Genomic DNA, 13,190 nt, shown 5'->3' on the forward strand with positions numbered 1-13,190 from the left:
CAGCTCTGACCCTGTGCCCCATGGGAACAGTCCAGTCCGAACTACAAAAGCCATGTCCTTCCCAGAACGGAATCAAGCATCTGAGGACCGGACCGGTTTTGAGGTAACACCTCTCATCAGCCCGGCTAGCTTGACTCCAGTGGTGTGGAGTGCCTGGGACCCACGTCTGAGCATCCCCAGCGCACTTAGGGCGGAATTTGCAAACAAAACAATTGATGGACCGAATGTGGATCAATGTCACACATTCACCCCAGTCCAAAGATCTGGGCCCAAATCCATCGTTTTTTTGCACTCCACACCACCCTGGGTTAGACAATGGCGATATGCAAATCAGCTCTGACCCTGTGCCCCATGGGAACAGTCCAGTCCGAACTACAAAAGCCATGTCCTTCCCAGAACGGAATCAAGCATCCGAGGACCGGACCGGTTTCGAGGTAACACCTCTCATCAGCCCGGCTAGCTTGACTCCAAAGATGTGGAGTGCCTGGGACCCACGTCTGAGCATCCCCAGCGCACTTAGGGCGTAATTTGCAAACAAAACAATTGATGGACCGAATGTGGATCAATGTCACACATTCACCCCAGTCCAAAGATCTGGGCCCAAATCCATCGTTTTTTTGCACTCCACACCACCCTGGGTTAGACAATGGCGATATGCAAATCAGCTCTGACCCTGTGCCCCATGGGAACAGTCCAGTCCGAACTACAAAAGCCATGTCCTTCCCAGAACGGAATCAAGCATCTGAGGACCGGACCGGTTTTGAGGTAACACCTCTCATCAGCCCGGCTAGCTTGACTCCAGTGGTGTGGAGTGCCTGGGACCCACGTCTGAGCATCCCCAGCGCACTTAGGGCGGAATTTGCAAACAAAACAATTGATGGACCGAATGTGGATCAATGTCACACATTCACCCCAGTCCAAAGATCTGGGCCCAAATCCATCGTTTTTTTGCACTCCACACCACCCTGGGTTAGACAATGGCGATATGCAAATCAGCTCTGACCCTGTGCCCCATGGGAACAGTCCAGTACGAACTACAAAAGCCATGTCCTTCCCAGAACGGAATCAAGCATCCGAGGACCGGACCGGTTTCGAGGTATCACCTCTCATCAGCCCGGCTAGCTTGACTCCAGTGGTGTGGAGTGCCTGGGACCCACGTCTGAGCATCCCCAGCGCACTTAGGGCGGAATTTGCAAACAAAACAATTGATGGACCGAATGTGGATCAATGTCACACATTCACCCCAGTCCAAAGATCTGGGCCCAAATCCATCGTTTTTTTGCACTCCACACCACCCTGGGTTAGACAATGGCGATATGCAAATCAGCTCTGACCCGGTGCCCCATGGGAACAGTCCAGTCCGAACTACAAAAGCCAATGTCCTTCCCAGAACGGAATCAAGCATCCGAGGACCGGACCGGTTTCGAGGTAACACCTCTCATCAGCCCGGCTAGCTTGACTCCAAAGGTGTGGAGTGCCTAGGACCCACGTCTGAGCATCCCCAGCGCACTTAGGGCGGAATTTGCAAACAAAACAATTGATAGACCGAATGTGGATCAATGTCACAAATTCACCCCAGTCCAAAGATCTGGGCCCAAATCCATCGTTTTTTTGCACTCCACACCACCCTGGGTTAGACAATGGCGATATGCAAATCAGCTCTGACCCTGTGCCCCATGGGAACAGTCCAGTCCGAACTACAAAAGCCATCTCCTTCCCAGAACGGAATCAAGCATCCGAGGACCGGACCGGTTTCGAGGTAACACCTCTCATCAGCCCGGCTAGCTTGACTCCAGTGGTGTGGAGTGCCTGGGACCCACGTCTGAGCATCCCCAGCGCACTTAGGGCGGAATTTGCAAACAAAACAATTGATGGACCGAATGTGGATCAATGTCACACATTCACCCCAGTCCAAACATCTGGGCCCAAATCCATCGGTTTTTTGCACTCCACACCACCCTGGGTTAGACAATGGCGATATGCAAATCAGCTCTGACCCTGTGCCCCATGGGAACAGTCCAGTCCGAACTACAAAAGCCATGTCCTTCCCAGAACGGAATCAAGCATCCGAGGACCGGACCGGTTTCGAGGTAACACCTCTCATCAGCCCGGCTAGCTTGACTCCAGTGGTGTGGAGTGCCTGGGACCACGTCTGAGCATCCCCAGCGCACTTAGGGTGGAATTTGCAAACAAAACTATTGATGGACCGAATGTGAATCAATGTCACACATTCACCCCAGTCCAAAGATCTGGGCCCAAATCCATTGTTTTTTGCACTCCACACCACCCTGGGTTAGACAATGGCGATATGCAAATCAGCTCTGACCCTGTGCCCCATGGGAACAGTCCAGTCCGAACTACAAAAGCCATGTCCTTCCCAGAACGGAATCAAGCATCCGAGGACCGGACCGGTTTCGAGGTAACACCTCTCATCAGCCCGGCTAGCTTGACTCCAGTGGTGTGGAGTGCCTGGGACCCACGTCTGAGCATCCCCAGCGCACTTAGGGCGGAATTTGCAAACAAAACAATTGATGGACCGAATGTGGATCAATGTCACACATTCACCCCAGTCCAAAGATCTGGGCCCAAATCCATCGTTTTTTTGCAATCCACACCACCCTGGGTTAGACAATGGCGATATGCAAATCAGCTCTGACCCTGTGCCCCATAGGAACAGTCCAGTCCGAACTACAAAAGCCATGTCCTTCCCAGAACGGAATCAAGCATCCGAGGACCGGACCGGTTTTGAGGTAACACCTCTCATCAGCCCGGCTAGCTTGACTCCAGTGGTGTGGAGTGCCTGGGACCCACGTCTGAGCATCCCCAGCGCACTTAGGGCGGAATTTGCAAACAAAACAATTGATGGACCGAATGTGGATCAATGTCACACATTCACCCCAGTCCAAAGATCTGGGCCCAAATCCATCGTTTTTTTGCTCTCCACACCACCCTGGGTTAGACAATGGCGATATGCAAATCAGCTCTGACCCTGTGCCCCATGGGAACAGTCCAGTCCGAACTACAAAAGCCATGTCCTTCCCAGAACGGAATCAAGCATCCGAGGACCGGACCGGTTTCGAGGTAACACCTCTCATCAGCCCGGCTAGCTTGACTCCAGTGGCGTGGAGTGCCTGGGACCCACGTCTGAGCATCCCCAGTGCACTTAGGGCGGAATTTGCAAACAAAACAATTGATGGACCGAATGTGGATCAATGTCACACATTCACCCCAGTCGAAAGATTTGGGCCCAAATCCATCGTTTCTTTGCACTCCACACCACCCTGGGTTAGACAATGGCGATATGCAAATCAGCTCTGACCCTGTGCCCCATGGGAACAGTCCAGTCCGAACTACAAAAGCCATGTCCTTCCCAGAACGGAATCAAGCATCCGAGGACCGGACCGGTTTCGAGGTAACACCTCTCATCAGCCCGGCTAGCTTGACTCCAAAGGTGTGGAGTGCCTGGGACCCACGTCTGAGCATCCCCAGCTCACTTAGGGCGGAATTTGCAAACAAAACAATTGATGGACCGAATGTGGATCAATGTCACACATTCACCCCAGTCCAAAGATCTGGGCCCAAATCCATCGTTTTTTTGCACTCCACACCACCCTGGGTTAGACAATGGTGATATGCAAATCCGCTCTGACCCTGTGCCCCATGGGAACAGTCCAGTCCGAACTACAAAAGCCATGTCCTTCCCAGAACGGAATCAAGCATCCGAGGACCGGACCGGTTTCGAGGTAACACCTCTCATCAGCCCGGCTAGCTTGACTCCAGTGGTGTGGAGTGCCTGGGACCACGTCTGAGCATCCCCAGCGCACTTAGGGCGGAATTTGCAAACAAAACAATTGATGGACCGAATGAGAATCAATGTCACACATTCACCCCAGTCCAAAGATCTGGGCCCAAATCCATCGTTTTTTTGCACTCCACACCACCCTGGGTTAGACAATGGCGATATGCAAATCAGCTCTGACCCTGTGCCCCATGGGAACAGTCCAGTCCGAACTACAAAAGCCATGTCCTTCCCAGAACGGAATCAAGCATCCGAGGACCGGACCGGTTTCGAGGTAACACCTCTCATCAGCCCGGCTAGCTTGACTCCAAAGGTGTGGAGTGCCTAGGACCCACGTCTGAGCATCCCCAGCGCACTTAGGGCGGAATTTGCAAACAAAACAATTGATGGACCGAATGTGGATCAATGTCACACATTCACCCCAGTCCAAAGATCTGGGCCCAAATCCATCGTTTTTTTGCACTCCACACCACCCTGGGTTAGACAATGGCGATATGCAAATTAGCTCCGACCCTGTGCCCCATGGGAACAGTCCAGTCCGAACTACAAAAGCCATCTCCTTCCCAGAACGGAATCAAGCATCCGAGGACCGGACCGGTTTTGAGGTAACACCTCTCATCAGCCCGGCTAGCTTGACTCCAGTGGTGTGGAGTGCCTGGGACCCACGTCTGAGCATCCCCAGCGCACTTAGGGCGGAATTTGCAAACAAAACAATTGATGGACCGAATGTGGATCAATGTCACACATTCACCCCAGTCCAAACATCTGGGCCCAAATCCATCGTTTTTTTGCACTCCACACCACCCTGGGTTAGACAATGGCGATATGCAAATCAGCTCTGACCCTGTGCCCCATAGGAACAGTCCAGTCCGAACTAAAAAAGCCATGTCCTTCCCAGAACGGAATCAAGCATCCGAGGACCGGACCGGTTTTGAGGTAACACCTCTCATCAGCCCGGCTAGCTTGACTCCAGTGGTGTGGAGTGCCTGGGACCCACGTCTGAGCATCCCCAGCGCACTTAGGGCGGAATTTGCAAACAAAACAATTGATGGACCGAATGTGGATCAATGTCACACATTCATCCCAGTCCAAAGATCTGGGCCCAAATCCATCGTTTTTTTGCACTCCACACCACCCTGGGTTAGACAATGGCGATATGCAAATCAGCTCTGACCTGTGCCCCATGGGAACAGTCCAGTCCGAACTACAAAAGCCATGTCCTTCCCAGAACGGAATCAAGCATCCGAGGACCGGACCGGTTTCGAGGTAACACCTCTCATCAGCCCGGCTAGCTTGACTCCAAAGGTGTGGAGTGCCTGGGACCCACGTCTGAGCATCCCCAGCTCACTTAGGGCGGAATTTGCAAACAAAACAATTGATGGACCGAATGTGGATCAATGTCACACATTCACCCCAGTCCAAAGATCTGGGCCCAAATCCATCGTTTTTTTGCACTCCACACCACCCTGGGTTAGACAATGGTGATATGCAAATCCGCTCTGACCCTGTGCCCCATGGGAACAGTACAGTCCGAACTACAAAAGCCATGTCCTTCCCAGAACGGAATCAAGCATCCGAGGACCGGACCGGTTTCGAGGTAACACCTCTCATCAGCCCGGCTAGCTTGACTCCACTGGTGTGGAGTGCCTGGGACCACGTCTGAGCATCCCCAGCGCACTTAGGGCGGAATTTGCAAACAAAACAATTGATGGACCGAATGTGAATCAATGTCACACATTCACCCCAGTCCAAAGATCTGGGCCCAAATCCATCGTTTTTTTGCACTCCACACCACCCTGGGTTAGACAATGGCGATATGCAAATCAGCTCTGACCCTGTGCCCCATGGGAACAGTCCAGTCCAAACTACAAAAGCCATGTCCTTCCCAGAACGGAATCAAGCATCCGAGGACCGGACCGGTTTCGAGGTAACACCTCTCATCAGCCCGGCTAGCTTGACTCCAAAGGTGTGGAGTGCCTAGGACCCACGTCTGAGCATCCCCAGCGCACTTAGGGCGGAATTTGCAAACAAAACAATTGATGGACCGAATGTGGATCAATGTCACACATTCACCCCAGTCCAAAGATCTGGGCCCAAATCCATCGTTTTTTTGCACTCCACACCACCCTGGGTTAGACAATGGCGATATGCAAATTAGCTCCGACCCTGTGCCCCATGGGAACAGTCCAGTCCGAACTACAAAAGCCATCTCCTTCCCAGAACGGAATCAAGCATCCGAGGACCGGACCGGTTTCGAGGTAACACCTCTCATCAGCCCGGCTAGCTTGACTCCAGTGGTGTGGAGTGCCTGGGACCCACGTCTGAGCATCCCCAGCGCACTTAGGGCGGAATTTGCAAACAAAACAATTGATGGACCGAATGTGGATCAATGTCACACATTCACCCCAGTCCAAACATCTGGGCCCAAATCCATCGTTTTTTTGCACTCCACACCACCCTGGGTTAGACAATGGCGATATGCAAATCAGCTCTGACCCTGTGCCCCATGGGAACAGTCCAGTCCGAACTACAAAAGCCATGTCCTTCCCAGAACGGAATCAAGCATCCGAGGACCGGACCGGTTTCGAGGTAACACCTCTCATCAGCCCGGCTAGCTTGACTCCAGTGGTGTGGAGTGCCTGGGACCACGTCTGAGCATCCCCAGCGCACTTAGGGCGGAATTTGCAAACAAAACAATTGATGGACCGAATGTGAATCAATGTCACACATTCACCCCAGTCCAAAGATCTGGGCCCAAATCCATTGTTTTTTTGCACTCCACACCACCCTGGGTTAGACAATGGCGATATGCAAATCAGCTCTGACCCTGTGCCCCATGGGAACAGTCCAGTCCGAACTACAAAAGCCATGTCCTTCCCAGAACGGAATCAAGCATCCGAGGACCAGACCGGTTTCGAGGTAACACCTCTCATCAGTCCGGCTAGTTTGACTCCAGTGGTGTGGAGTGCCTGGGACCCACGTCTGAGCATCCCCAGCGCACTTAGGGCGGAATTTGCAAACAAAACAGTTGATGGACCGAATGTGGATCAATGTCACACATTCACCCCAGTCCAAAGATCTGGGCCCAAATCCATCGTTTTTTTGCACTCCACACCACCCTGGGTTAGACAATGGCGATATGCAAATTAGCTCCGACCCTGTGCCCCATGGGAACAGTCCAGTCCGAACTACAAAAGCCATCTCCTTCCCAGAACGGAATCAAGCATCCGAGGACCGGACCGGTTTTGAGGTAACACCTCTCATCAGCCCGGCTAGCTTGACTCCAGTGGTGTGGAGTGCCTGGGACCCACGTCTGAGCATCCCCAGCGCACTTAGGGCGGAATTTGCAAACAAAACAATTGATGGACCGAATGTGGATCAATGTCACACATTCATCCCAGTCCAAAGATCTGGGCCCAAATCCATCGTTTTTTTGCACTCCACACCACCCTGGGTTAGACAATGGCGATATGCAAATCAGCTCTGACCTGTGCCCCATGGGAACAGTCCAGTCCGTACTACAAAAGCCATGTCCTTCCCAGAACGGAATCAAGCATCCGAGGACCGGACCGGTTTCGAGGTAACACCTCTCATCAGCCCGGCTAGCTTGACTCCAGTGGTGTGGAGTGCCTGGGACCCACGTCTGAGCATCCCCAGCGCACTTAGGGCGGAATTTGCAAACAAAACAATTGATGGACCGAATGTGGATCAATGTCACACATTCACCCCAGTCCAAAGATCTGGGCCCAAATCCATCGTTTTTTTGCACTCCACACCACCCTGGGTTAGACAATGGCGATATGCAATTCAGCTCTGACCCTGTGCCCCATGGGAACAGTCCAGTCCGAACTACAAAAGCCATCTCCTTCCCAGAACGGAATCAAGCATCCGAGGACTGGACCGGTTTCGAGGTAACACCTCTCATCAGCCCGGCTAGCTTGACTCCAGTGGTGTGGAGTGCCTGGGACCCACGTCTGAGCATCCCCAGCGCACTTAGGGCGGAATTTGCAAACAAAACAATTGATGGACCGAATGTGGATCAATGTCACACATTCACCCCAGTCCAAAGATCTGGGCCCAAATCCATCGTTTTTTTGCACTCCACACCACCCTGGGTTAGACAATGGCGATATGCAAATCAGCTCTGACCCTGTGCCCCATGGGAACAGTCCAGTCCGAACTACAAAAGCCATGTCCTTCCCAGAACGGAATCAAGCATCCGAGGACCGGACCGGTTTCGAGGTAACACCTCTCATCAGCCCGGCTAGCTTGACTCCAGTGGTGTGGAGTGCCTGGGACCACGTCTGAGCATCCCCAGCGCACTTAGGGCGGAATTTGCAAACAAAACAATTGATGGACCGAATGTGAATCAATGTCACACATTCACCCCAGTCCAAAGATCTGGGCCCAAATCCATTGTTTTATTGCACTCCACACCACCCTGGGTTAGACAATGGCGATATGCAAATCAGCTCTGACCCTGTGCCCCATGGGAACAGTCCAGTCCGAACTACAAAAGCCATGTCCTTCCCAGAACGGAATCAGGCATCCGAGGACCGGACCGGTTTCGAGGTAACACCTCTCATCAGTCCAGCTAGCTTGACTCCAGTGGTGTGGAGTGCCTGGGACCCACGTCTGAGCATCCCCAGCGCACTTAGGGCAGAATTTGCAAACAAAACAATTGATGGACCGAATGTGGATCAATGTCACACATTCACCCCAGTCCAAAGATCTGGGCCCAAATCCATCGTTTTTTTGCACTCCACACCACCCTGGGTTAGACAATGGCGATATGCAAATCAGCTCTGACCCTGTGCCCCATAGGAACAGTCCAGTCCGAACTACAAAAGCCATGTCCTTCCCAGAACGGAATCAAGCATCCGAGGACCGGACCGGTTTTGAGGTAACACCTCTCATCAGCCCGGCTAGCTTGACTCCATTGGTGTGGAGTGCCTGGGACCCACGTCTGAGCATCCCCAGCGCACTTAGGGCGGAATTTGCAAACAAAACAATTGATGGACCGAATGTGGATCAATGTCACACATTCATCCCAGTCCAAAGATCTGGGCCCAAATCCATCGTTTTTTTGCACTCCACACCACCCTGGGTTAGACAATGGCGATATGCAAATCAGCTCTGACCCTGTGCCCCATGGGAACAGTCCAGTCCGAACTACAAAAGCCATGTCCTTCCCAGAACGGAATCAAGCATCCGAGGACCGGACCGGTTTCGAGGTAACACCTCTCATCAGCCCGGCTAGCTTGACTCCAGTGGTGTGGAGTGCCTGGGACCCACGTCTGAGCATCCCCAGCGCACTTAGGGCGGAATTTGCAAACAAAACAATTGATGGACCGAATGTGGATCAATGTCACACATTCACCCCAGTCCAAAGATCTGGGCCCAAATCCATCGTTTTTTTGCACTCCACACCAGCCTGGGTTAGACAATGGCGATATGCAAATCAGCTCTGACCCTGTGCCCCATGGGAACAGTCCAGTCCGAACTACAAAAGCCATGTCCTTCCCAGAACGGAATCAAGCATCCGAGGACCGGACCGGTTTCGAGGTAACACCTCTCATCAGCCCGGCTAGCTTGACTCCAAAGATGTGGAGTGCCTGGGACCCACGTCTGAGCATCCCTAGCGCACTTAGGGCGGAATTTGCAAACAAAACAATTGATGGACCGAATGTGGATCAATGTCACACATTCACCCCAGTCCAAAGATCTGGGCCCAAATCCATCGTTTTTCTGCACTCCACACCACCCTGGGTTAGACAATGGCAATATGCAAATCAGCTCTGACCCTGTGCCCCATGGGAACAGTCCAGTCCGAACTACAAAAGCCATGTCCTTCCCAGAACGGAATCAAGCATCCGAGGACCGGACCGGTTTCGAGGTAACACCTCTCATCAGCCCGGCTAGCTTGACTCCAGTGGTGTGGAGTGCCTGGGACCCACGTCTGAGCATCCCCAGCGCACTTAGGGCGGAATTTGCAAACAAAACAATTGATGGACCGAATGTGGATCAATGTAACACATTCACCCCAGTCCAAACATCTGGGCCCAAATCCATCGTTTTTTTGCACTCCACACCACCCTGGGTTAGACAATGGCGATATGCAAATCAGCTCTGACCCTGTGCCCCATGGGAACAGTCCAGTCCGAACTACAAAAGCCATGTCCTTCCCAGAACGGAATCAAGCATCCGAGGACCGGACCGGTTTCGAGGTAACACCTCTCATCAGCCCGGCTAGCTTGACTCCAGTGGTGTGGAGTGCCAGGGACCACGTCTGAGCATCCCCAGCGCACTTAGGGCGGAATTTGCAAACAAAACAATTGATGGACCAAATGTGAATCAATGTCACACATTCACCCCAGTCCAAAGATCTGGGCCCAAATCCATCGTTTTTTTGCACTCCACACCACCCTGGGTTAGACAATGGCGATATGCAAATCAGCTCTGACCCTGTGCCCCATGGGAACAGTCCAGTCCGAACTACAAAAGCCATGTCCTTCCCAGAACGGAATCAAGCATCTGAGGACCGGACCGGTTTTGAGGTAACACCTCTCATCAGCCCGGCTAGCTTGACTCCAGTGGTGTGGAGTGCCTGGGACCCACGTCTGAGCATCCCCAGCGCACTTAGGGCGGAATTTGCAAACAAAACAATTGATGGACCGAATGTGGATCAATGTCACACATTCACCCCAGTCCAAAGATCTGGGCCCAAATCCATCGTTTTTTTGCACTCCACACCACCCTGGGTTAGACAATGGCGATATGCAAATCAGCTCTGACCCTGTGCCCCATGGGAACAGTCCAGTCCGAACTACAAAAGCCATGTCCTTCCCAGAACGGAATCAAGCATCCGAGGACCGGACCGGTTTCGAGGTATCACCTCTCATCAGCCCGGCTAGCTTGACTCCAGTGGTGTGGAGTGCCTGGGACCCACGTCTGAGCATCCCCAGCGCACTTAGGGCGGAATTTGCAAACAAAACAATTGATGGACCGAATGTGGATCAATGTCACACATTCACCCCAGTCCAAAGATCTGGGCCCAAATCCATCGTTTTTTTGCACTCCACACCACCCTGGGTTAGACAATGGCGATATGCAAATCAGCTCTGACCCGGTGCCCCATGGGAACAGTCCAGTCCGAACTACAAAAGCCAATGTCCTTCCCAGAACGGAATCAAGCATCCGAGGACCGGACCCGTTTCGAGGTAACACCTCTCATCAGCCCGGCTAGCTTGACTCCAAAGGTGTGGAGTGCCTAGGACCCACGTCTGAGCATCCCCAGCGCACTTAGGGCGGAATTTGCAAACAAAACAATTGATGGACCGAATGTGGATCAATGTCACAAATTCACCCCAGTCCAAAGATCTGGGCCCAAATCCATCGTTTTTTTGCACTCCACACCACCCTGGGTTAGACAATGGCGATATGCAAATCAGCTCTGACCCTGTGCCCCATGGGAACAGTCCAGTCCGAACTACAAAAGCCATCTCCTTCCCAGAACGGAATCAAGCATCCGAGGACCGGACCGGTTTCGAGGTAACACCTCTCATCAGCCCGGCTAGCTTGACTCCAGTGGTGTGGAGTGCCTGGGACCCACGTCTGAGCATCCCCAGCGCACTTAGGGCGGAATTTGCAAACAAAACAATTGATGGACCGAATGTGGATCAATGTCACACATTCACCCCAGTCCAAACATCTGGGCCCAAATCCATCGGTTTTTTGCACTCCACACCACCCTGGGTTAGACAATGGCGATATGCAAATCAGCTCTGACCCTGTGCCCCATGGGAACAGTCCAGTCCGAACTACAAAAGCCATGTCCTTCCCAGAACGGAATCAAGCATCCGAGGACCGGACCGGTTTCGAGGTAACACCTCTCATCAGCCCGGCTAGCTTGACTCCAGTGGTGTGGAGTGCCTGGGACCACGTCTGAGCATCCCCAGCGCACTTAGGGTGGAATTTGCAAACAAAACTATTGATGGACCGAATGTGAATCAATGTCACACATTCACCCCAGTCCAAAGATCTGGGCCCAAATCCATTGTTTTTTGCACTCCACACCACCCTGGGTTAGACAATGGCGATATGCAAATCAGCTCTGACCCTGTGCCCCATGGGAACAGTCCAGTCCGAACTACAAAAGCCATGTCCTTCCCAGAACGGAATCAAGCATCCGAGGACCGGACCGGTTTCGAGGTAACACCTCTCATCAGCCCGGCTAGCTTGACTCCAGTGGTGTGGAGTGCCTGGGACCCACGTCTGAGCATCCCCAGCGCACTTAGGGCGGAATTTGCAAACAAAACAATTGATGGACCGAATGTGGATCAATGTCACACATTCACCCCAGTCCAAAGATCTGGGCCCAAATCCATCATTTTTTTGCAATCCACACCACCCTGGGTTAGACAATGGCGATATGCAAATCAGCTCTGACCCTGTGCCCCATAGGAACAGTCCAGTCCGAACTACAAAAGCCATGTCCTTCCCAGAACGGAATCAAGCATCCGAGGACCGGACCGGTTTTGAGGTAACACCTCTCATCAGCCCGGCTAGCTTGACTCCAGTGGTGTGGAGTGCCTGGGACCCACGTCTGAGCATCCCCAGCGCACTTAGGGCGGAATTTGCAAACAAAACAATTGATGGACCGAATGTGGATCAATGTCACACATTCACCCCAGTCCAAAGATCTGGGCCCAAATCCATCGTTTTTTTGCACTCCACACCACCCTGGGTTAGACAATGGCGATATGCAAATCAGCTCTGACCCTGTGCCCCATGGGAACAGTCCAGTCCGAACTACAAAAGCCATGTCCTTCCCAGAACGGAATCAAGCATCCGAGGACCGGACCGGTTTCGAGGTAACACCTCTCATCAGCCCGGCTAGCTTGACTCCAGTGGCGTGGAGTGCCTGGGACCCACGTCTGAGCATCCCCAGTGCACTTAGGGCGGAATTTGCAAACAAAACAATTGATGGACCGAATGTGGATCAATGTCACACATTCACCCCAGTCGAAAGATTTGGGCCCAAATCCATCGTTTCTTTGCACTCCACACCACCCTGGGTTAGACAATGGCGATATGCAAATCAGCTCTGACCCTGTGCCCCATGGGAACAGTCCAGTCCGAACTACAAAAGCCATGTCCTTCCCAGAACAGAATCAAGCATCCGAGGACCGGACCGGTTTCGAGGTAACACCTCTCATCAGCCCGGCTAGCTTGACTCCAAAGGTGTGGAGTGCCTGGGACCCACGTCTGAGCATCCCCAGCTCACTTAGGGCGGAATTTGCAAACAAAACAATTGATGGACCGAATGTGGATCAATGTCACACATTCACCCCAGTCCAAAGATCTGGGCCCAAATCCATCGTTTTTTTGC

Source organism: Lissotriton vulgaris, chromosome 5, assembly GCF_964263255.1.
Source record: "Lissotriton vulgaris chromosome 5, aLisVul1.2, whole genome shotgun sequence".
Classification (NCBI taxonomy): Eukaryota; Metazoa; Chordata; class Amphibia; order Caudata; family Salamandridae; genus Lissotriton; species Lissotriton vulgaris.